Source organism: Apium graveolens, unplaced genomic scaffold (assembly GCF_009905375.1).
Source record: "Apium graveolens cultivar Ventura unplaced genomic scaffold, ASM990537v1 ctg3091, whole genome shotgun sequence".
In the NCBI taxonomy this organism is placed as follows: domain Eukaryota; kingdom Viridiplantae; phylum Streptophyta; class Magnoliopsida; order Apiales; family Apiaceae; genus Apium; species Apium graveolens.
This window is the reverse complement of record NW_027417934.1, coordinates 75,118-84,949: the sequence shown is the minus strand read 5'-3', so window position 1 is coordinate 84,949 and position 9,832 is coordinate 75,118. Positions and strand designations below refer to the sequence as shown.

The following is a 9,832-nucleotide window of genomic DNA, read 5'->3' as shown; positions in this document are numbered from 1 at the left end:
TTCGTATACAGTATGAATTCCAAAATTTCTAAGCATGTAAACACGCTTGATATTTGTACAGGCGAAACAAAAGGCTAAGCAACCAGATCCTTCCTAGCGCAGAATTATTTCCAGCGCATAATTTGGGGATTTTAAATTTTGAAGTTTAGAATTAGAACCACTCATTGAAATAGTTCAAAGGCTTGGAACAAGAAGGTTTGCATGTTGTTGAATCTTCACTAGTACAGACTGGACTTTTAGCGTCGGTCAAAACAACACTAAGGTGTCGGTCAAGTGGCGAAGTAAGTGTGGGAGACGCTATAGGTATGGACCTACAGCGTCGGTTAAATGAGCGACACACAAACATTAATTGCATCGGTTAAGCAACACACGTCATAGGGTCATAAACCGACGCTGTAGGTTAACTTATAGCGTTGGTGTTATATATATAACCGACGCTATTTGTTGCATTGCTAAGCATCGGTTGGACAAAATGCCGACGTTCTTGGTTTGATTAATTGCGTCGATCATCTCAAATGCCGACGCTGTTGGTTGTCACTTGTTGCGTCGGTTGATTAAAATGTCGATGCATCAGGTTTTCATGATATACGTCGTGCTATTTAACCAACGCTATTTCTTCTCACCAAATACATCAATTAGCAGAAATGCCGACACATTTGCTTCTCATCAATAGCTTCGGTTAGCTAGAATGCCGACGCTTTTTGTCACAAAAAATTTATTTTTTCCTATTTTCCATTGATATTTTATATATTTTCTATAAACATGTTCCATTATACAATTAATACTAATATCCCAAAAATACAGTACAACAGAAAATTAAATTGTACAACTTAAAAATTATAAATTACAATAAATTTAGAAAATTTAATTATACCATTCGTGGGAGAAAAGTATATATTGAATTACACATACCATCCAACTCTTTCGATTATGGTTCCCTTACAGATAAAATAACACATATTGTGTCTCCCCTAACAACTACTTTAAAATTTTCAAGTCGCCTTTTTTCTTTCTGCAAAACGAGATCGCAAAACTACATCTTGTCTTTTGACACGAACATGAGATGCTTTTAAATGCTTGACCATCAGTTCTCATTTTCCTCTGAAATGTTCAAAAAATAATAAATTCACAATCATGCAAATTATAACCAACACGAAGATTATATATTTTAATTAAATATTTGAAATAACAAGGTAAGAAATGGTTTTATGCTTCTCCATACATATACTTTACTTTTGTTTTCCAAGATCCACCGGAGGATATGCTACTCTTATATTGGCTTCCACGTACCATTTACTTTTATACAAGCTTTAACCACATTTTCTACTTCCTGCTAAAAGGAAGAAAAAAGATAATATAAAGAGATCATCTATTGATACTTGTGAGTAAAACTCAGAAACAATATCTCTGTTAAGAAACATAAGGTCACATCCTTATATTCTCAGACAACAAAATTTGCTAGTGGCACTTGTTTCCCTCTCAAACAACTAGATCAACTCTTTCCAAGTTTTTTATACACTTTGCAAAGAAATGTGATAAAGACGCATGCAAGTTTCCTAGCAAAGGCGTAAAAAGTGCCTGATATCCCGTGACATAAATGATCATTTAAATGTTCAAGACAGAAAACTGAAAACTATGCGCCTCATATTTAGATTAAATCAAAACAGCTTATTCTATTATCTTGGAAGGACATGCAATGCATGAACACATGACAACATAAAATGGAGTTCTTTGGGAGTACGAACCTGATCAACAGTGGTTGAACTTTGAAGCCTCTTGAGGGAAGTATCAGTAAGAGAGCAAGCACGACGGTACAAAGAATACACCTCGGCTCTCTTTCCATCCAAATTGTAAGATTTAGCCAAGTAGAAATACCTACACCAATTGAAAAGGAAACCATTTATACAGATAAATAGCTAACAGAACTCTTACTAGTTAGAATATACTCATTTTTGAAACATCGACAGTGAATATAATTAGTTTGGTCTTCTCAAATCTCAAAATGCTGGATATCCGTCTATAGTAAATATATAGAAAGACCAATATATATATGGAAGACTGAAGTTCTGAAACACAACCTATACTGTATCAGGATACCGTTCTGACCTGGTCTAAATGAAGTTACTGGTTAATAGTTTCTACTTTTTAGATTTTATAGTTTAATTAAGTAGGTCTCCATGTAAAAAGAGGCCAACTAGTCATGACAAGAGATACTAATATTGTATGTTACTGAAAGATGGGGCTTATAACACTATAGGTTTATCCTTTTGCTAACAGACATAATGTTACATAGACAACTAGTGTGTTTGAGAGATGAGTGCGTTGAGAGTGGGGATTAGGGAGAGGGAAAATTGAGAGATGCGAGTGGGTGAGGTGAAGGGGGTGAGTGGAAGAGGAAAAGAGACAGAGAGGAGAAATATCTGGGGAAAATGAAAATTTTAATTTTGACCTAAGTATAAGATCTTATACTTAGGTCAAAACCAAAGAAAGCAAATGACTTTGTAAACCTTATATTTAATGAACTGTCTAGCAGAACTATCGTTTACGGGTAGACTTGACTCAGTTCTCAATGCCACTATATGCCATACTATAAAAGGTTTTATGGAAAATATAAAATTAATATCCAGATCAATCAAATGTGGACTTACCAAATTGTTCTTGAACAATTACTTCCAATAAGCAAGACAGTTTATCCACTTTAACCAGATGCCTCGGAGATCTTGGAACAATTACTTCCAATAAGCAATGTCAGATATTTCTGCACTTGTTAGTGCCACGATCAATCATGCTTTCTAGCATATTTATTGCTACCATCACTGGTTTCTGCAAACTGCAACACCTTCGGATAGTATCTCCGTGTAGAAACATCATTTGTTAGTTGTCTTTCAGATGGCATAATGTATATATTGATAAATAAGATTGTTGGTTGTATTCCATACACAGTGAAGCCCTCAATATCATCAAATGTCATTAGCTACTTCTTAATAGGACCAGACCCCAGACCCCAGACATCATTAACAACAGTAAAACAAGATGGCTTAAATCTTGAAGGAGAAGGAGGATCACTATAAGTCTATAACACTTTTACTTAATTTGAGTAAAATTAATTTAATTTTACATAGAATATTTATTTATTTAATTTTAATTTTATCAACGGTGATATTGTGATACCCATATATAACATTTGGCAATTCTCAAGCAGAGACCATAGATGGGCACTGGAAAAGAAACATACAACATAGAAAAGAAACAACACATACACTCTAAATTCAAAAATATACCAAAGAAGAAACCTCTTTTTCTGTTAATACAAAGAGCATTAACTTGATTCATAGAGTCTAAAGAAGCAATAAATTAGATCAGTCATTATGAATATTGTTTTCTTCTTATGCATCCCTTCTAGTTCTCCTGATTCTTTCCATTGTTATTGGCTTTGACTTATTAAATGCCATATGAGAATAATGATAATCAATTTGTATACAGAACTGCAGACGTGGGTGCAAGGGAATCCCAGAAGTCAAATTATTTAACGTAAATCGTCGTTGCAGTTTACCAAAGGAAGAGATAACATTAAACAAAAGTTTAACAGCAAAGTGGATCAATAGATTAAGTAAATAGACTGAAAAGACTATACATTATCTTTAATATCTCAGTAATAATAATATTTACTGCATTATTAAATGAATATGTACCACAGAAGTCAAACAAATGTTTGTAAGAGTCATCATTATACAAGCATCTAGAAATTTGGTATGCATAAGGAAATTAAATTTACTGATAGCAAAAAGGATTCAAGTTTACTTTTAAAAACTTAATAATGCCCTTACTTTAAACCGTAAGCCACACTCCCTCATCATTCAAAGTCTTGATATTTTGAGCATAAGCTGCATTTGTTTTCTCAGCAACTAACTTAGAGCTTATAAACAGATACTATTTGAATGTGACGACCACTAGCAGGACTTAAATCACCTAGATATGTCCTAGGTAATAATGTGATACAACTTACACTCTGAAGGAAGTCCTATTTTTCCTTTTGCCAAGTCACCTGCCAAAGTGGCAAAATACATAAAAATTAAATGAAAACAGAAGAAATGACTTGTATTAATTAAATGAGCAACACTACTCTTAGAGCTGGTATTTCCTCTATGCTCTTAAATTTAAGAAGTCAGCCTTAAAAGCAATAGGCCAAAAAGGGCAATATTACAAGAAAGGTTGTGTCATGGCATATCAAGTCACCCGTTAAAAAGCCTAACTTGGATCAACTTTAAAATTGGAATCAATTTCAATAATTAACTAATAGGTATCAACCTTAAGTTCTCTTAATAGTTAATGTTGCAACTTTTGACATTTGGTAGATTTTATTGGTAAGGTATCTACATCATATTGCTGGAACCATTATTCTCCGCAGGGTACTTACATTTAATCACAACAGTGATGGAAAGGAAACCTTGAAACTGACAGTGTGCAAAAATTCCTTTGTTTAACCTATATATACAAAACCGAAGATGGCATTTCAAAGTAGTTAATTTTTTAACCAGCTTCCAGAAATAAATTGTTTCCCCAAAGTTGCTTATGCCTAATCACAATAAAGATAGGATGGAAACCTTGAAAATTACAGTATGCTAAATTTGTATATTTAATTTATTTATAAAAAACCCAAAGATGACCCCTCAAATAGATTGTCATAGTCATTAAAATGTGAGTATAGAAACCTCAAGGCGTATGGAACTCAGATAAGCTTGAGCAACCAGAGAGATATATTTATATTTAAAGGATCTGAGCTTACTTATACTTTCAGGTAGCTTTTTCGGTCTATAAAATATGTAAGCTTTTTCGGACTTATAAAATATGTTAGATTGAGTGAAGATAAAACTCTCAAACATTGCAATAAATTTATGAATTTCAGCCAAATTTGTACAACCAGATATCCAAGAAATTTTGATTATGAAATCTCAACGTAAATTAAGAATTCTTCACTACTACTGCATTTTCCGGGTATCATTAAAATCAGATTTAAATCAGTAGGTCATTGTCAATCAGATTAAATCAGGGGATATAGTGAATCATTGCATTATTAAAAATGAAATCAGTTGTAATTGATCATGAGCTACTGATAGTCAAATATTGACAGTCGAAGAAATAGCTGGTCATTTTTTAGATTTTTTACTTTTAAGAATTACATCATCTAATGGATACCCTTAGAATGTTTGCTTAAACTCGTATCTGAATCCTGTGCTCTATAAAATTAGGTGCTAAATACTAGTACTTAAGCTAACTGACATTTCTAGATATAAATCCCCTGTCTATAACATAATGCTTGTGTATTGGAGTTGTTCCGTTATTAGTATGGGAAATATTTATTATATTTGTCGAATTGAGAAAAAGCCCCAACTTTACGGTTTATAAACAATCTACGATATATACATACCATACATACCAGAGAAACCCTAACTTGAGCGATAGAGAGAAGTGAAATCAAGTAGTGAACTCAAGCTATAAATTCAGCAATTAATTGGTGAAGCCCGATAATCAATTGGTGAAGCCCAGCACCCAGAAATCAATTAGAAAAGATTGGAGAACAATAAGTTCAGTGAGAAGGGAACTGATTTCTTGGAATTAATCGTTGTGCAGTTGTGATAAGGGAGAGGATCAAGAGCGGGGGAGAGCCGAGCAGGGGTTGATCGGGAGCAAAGAGATTGTATATGCAATAGAGTGTATTTGAGAGTCTTGTACGATCTCCTCAAGTGGGAGTGAAAATATTATTCTTATATTGCTAAGTTATTAATTATTAATTAATTATTAATTATTAATTTAATTTATACAGTATATGATATATTGAATATTGTACAGGTACATTATAGGTGTTAATATTTTAAAATAAAATTTCGTAATCAAGTTAATCAACTAATTGAGCATCAAAAGTTCAAAACGGTATATTATACATACATATACATACAAACATAAGTATGTGTGTGTATTATAGTAATATGTTTAAAGAAATACGGAGATAAAACAACAGAGTAGAATTCGAACCAGTAATATCTCACAAATGATCTCTGTCTCGCTCTCTCTCTCTTAATTAAGTCTGAGAGATAGAGATTAACGGGAAAGAAGACTGCGGGGAAGAACAGGGTAGTCCCTTTCTGTTTTGTTAATAAAAAAAATATTTTTTAAATATTTAAAATACTTATAGACTTACTTTAAAATAATACTTGTTTGTACTAATAATATACCAATATTCTTCAAAAAATTAATTAGATTTTTTCATTTATTTATTAAAGATATCAAATAACTACTAAAATTTAAAATTATTAAATTACATAACTACAAATTATATTTCTAAAAATTTCATAATTTATATTTTAAAACCCGACACTAACTACAGATAAATAAATATACACTCGTAACATATATATGATAATGCTTTTATAAATATTATTTATTAGTTTCTTTGTAGTAAGTTAGTTATTTTTAAATTTTATTTTTCAAAATATTTTTTTAAAAAATACTCCCTTGGAGATTAATTATCGCACAATACTTGTACATGTCTATTCTCTACACAATTATATATTATATGATTAATTTTCATTATAATATACAATATAATTAATGTAGGTAAAGATGAAAATTATTATTTATGTTTAAAAAAATTATTATGGAAGATTTTTAAAAAAAAGACATGTATTATGGACCCGGCCGGGGGAGTATTTCCATCTAGTGCATTATCCACTGATTGTTAACATTTGTGTGTTTATTTATATAAAATTAAAATTTCAATTAATTTTAAAAAATTGAAAACTAATATTTCAAATCTACTAATTATTAATATTTAAATTAATTAGTTAATTTATTGTTAGAATTTTTGGTGAAATATCAATACTTTTATAATTATAAAATTATTTTATTTAATTTCTTTTATATTTTAAAAGAATTTAGAGTTTAGTATATATACTATCATAGATATTTAATTTTCTACTATTTTTTTAATGATTTTAAAAATTTCCCATCCATAATTTTATTAATTCTATTTCATATTTTATAACTATACTTAAAATTTGTATTATTTAAATTTTTTCTAAAAATTATTTAAAAAAAAATCATAACCTATAGCGTCGGCATTTAGAAGATGACGCTTTAAACCAAATCTATAGCGTTGGCAATTAAATGCCGACGCTTTAAACCAAATTTGTAGCGTCGGCATTTACAAGCCGAAGCTTTAAACCAAACCTACAGCGTCGGCATTTTAAATGCCGATGCTGTAGGTAGAAGCTACATCATCGGTATTATAAAGACCGACGCTATATGTGATTTTAGGCGTCGGCGTTTTAAAGCCCGACGCTACAAATTGTCAAAAGCATCGGCTGTATCAATGACCGACGCAACAGATCATGCACAAATGCCTTAAGGCGTCGGTTAAAATTACAACCGATGCTCGAAGTGTGTTTAAGCGTCAGTTCTATATTCAACCGACGCAAAAAGTGCGACGCAAAAGGACCTTTCTATACTAGTGCTTGTAGCTAGTGTATAATTAATAATTATAATAGATGGATGAATATGTATAGTATTTGATTTTAGGATTAGATAAAAATGTTGTACTTGATGTTTGGATATTGGTTGTGAGATATATAGACAACTGATATAAAGTAGTAGTTAATTTTGAGAGTTTCTTGGGCAAATTTTTGGCATTTATATTTATAAAATGTACATTAATAAAAGACCGATGTCTATCAAAACTTAATACATCAGTTTTACTGGAACATTGATATCAGTAATATCGAATAAAACTGATGTTAAATACTACAATAATAAAATATCTTAAAACAGAAAACCGATAATATTAAGCTTTATAGACATCAGTTTGTCACCCATAGATATTGGTTTGAAATAAAGAACCGATGTTAAAAGTTATTTTTACATCGGTTTATCTTGAAAATCGTTGTTACTGGTATTAGTAACATCATTTTAATGGGTAAATGGAAATATTTTGCTTATCCCACATATATTTAAATTGATAAAAATATCATATTATGATAATATATAAAGATTAGATATGCATTAGAAATTTAACATCTTTAAGAACTAATGTTATATGTCTTCTTGAACATCAGTATAAAATCGATGTTAAATGGGGGTCTTTAATATCACCCACTAAGACATCGGATTTTTTTGTTCATAGACATCATTTTTTAGCCGATGTCTATTCTACTTTTTTTAGTAGTGTTGTGTTGTGTAAATTATGTTAGTAAAATGGAAAAGTCTTGAGAAACTTACTAATTTTTGCAATCAGCTTTCATTCATTTTCATTGTTTATTAAATGAACATGTGGTGTGTAATGACTGCATCCATATATATGTTTTTTTTTGGTTGTTAAATTAAATTGTAGTGCATCAAGCGGCACCCTGTTTGTTCCAGCTGTTGTAGCAAGTATAATAACGACTGCCCTTCTTACTTTTTGTCGATCAGTGATATTCCTTGCCTTATCATGGAGGAGCATCGTGATAGAAAGTCCCTTGTTTGAATAGAAAGTATGGGTGCAAAGAAATATTGAGCTATGGTGTGAAATGTGAGCATGAGAGATCTTGCGCCTATGAACCTTGTAATTATCCTCAACTTGACTGTGATTTTGATGCTTTCTACAAGGATTTCTATCGGCACCCAGTCAGCCACATGCTTCACGTTTGGATATTCGTTTTTAGTTCTTTAAGTGTAAATGGGAAGTACAAATTCTTTCAGGAAGATAATAACCACACACTTTTCATCCTTAATTTAAGTGTCCGGGAAATTGGAGCTGTTGTTAATATAACTCGTACGGTCCCGAGCTGCTTATAGAATTCATATGAACTAGAAGAAAGTAGTGATAGGATATATATAAGACCCTCACCGAACCCGAGTCTAGATGACTTAATCTCGGACCGGTTAGGTCCGGCTCTAGTACCAACCCTTGTCCTAAACCACTCGGTCTGGGACTGGTTAGGTCTAACTCACTGAACCCAGCTCCGAGACCGATTAGGTCCAGCTCCAGAGCCTAGTTCGGGGTCGAACGGGCCCGGCTCATGTACACCCCGAGACCAAGTATCCCCGCGTCACCTATTCTAGAATGCCCAACTAAAATACAACACGGGAGGCACGAGTCCAGGAACGTGACAATGACAGCTATTAATGATCAATCATGGGAATAATTAGGGTACGTGTCAAAGATCGTTGGAACATTCCTCGACAATCCTTACTGGGACATGTGTAAGGCATCCATTCTAGTCAGGCCTCCTCCAGTCCCAACAACGAACGACCAAAAGCTACAAACCTCTAAACCCTATCATTGGGCTATAAATAGTCCAAGGAAGAGATTAATCACTCTTTTCAACACACTCATACACACACAACCACCTTGCATTTTCATCTTCATCAACCAAAAGCGAGTTCTTATTCTCACACCGGAGGCGCCGCGAGGTTCAAATCCCCCCTCCAGTGTTGTTTTGTAGACACCTAACCGCAGCTACACCGCAAGAAGGGTACAGGAGCGGCATCGGAAGGACCCGACGTGGATCAGAGTTATCAAGTAGCGTAGACGGCTAAAATATTTCCTTGTAATCCCTAAAGATATAGTTTATTCTACATGGGATTACAGAATGCAAGTTTGCATTCGCAGAAAAAAAATGTGAAAATCCACTTGAAAGCAGTCCAGTCAGTTCTTGAAGTCATTGATATATATGGTGCACACTTCCTAAGTTCCAGATTCAAGGTTTAAATTGAGGTCAGGAACTTCGAAAGAGTTGTTCCATTTTTTCTGTCAAGCCCTGTAATAGAGTTTTAAGATATCATTTGTTTAAGATGA

General features: G+C 32.6%; 1 long non-coding RNA gene across 1 annotated transcript; it reads right to left on the bottom strand.

Annotated features, from left to right (window-relative positions):
- Positions 1-888: 888 nt before the first annotated feature.
- On the bottom strand, positions 889-2,846 carry LOC141700919 (uncharacterized). The gene is made up of 4 exons (XR_012566593.1): positions 2,649-2,846; positions 1,746-1,875; positions 1,223-1,330; positions 889-1,101 (listed from the first exon to the last, which is right to left on the bottom strand). It is a non-coding gene; the product is annotated as an uncharacterized LOC141700919 (long non-coding RNA).
- Between the last annotated feature and the right edge of the window lie 6,986 nt (positions 2,847-9,832).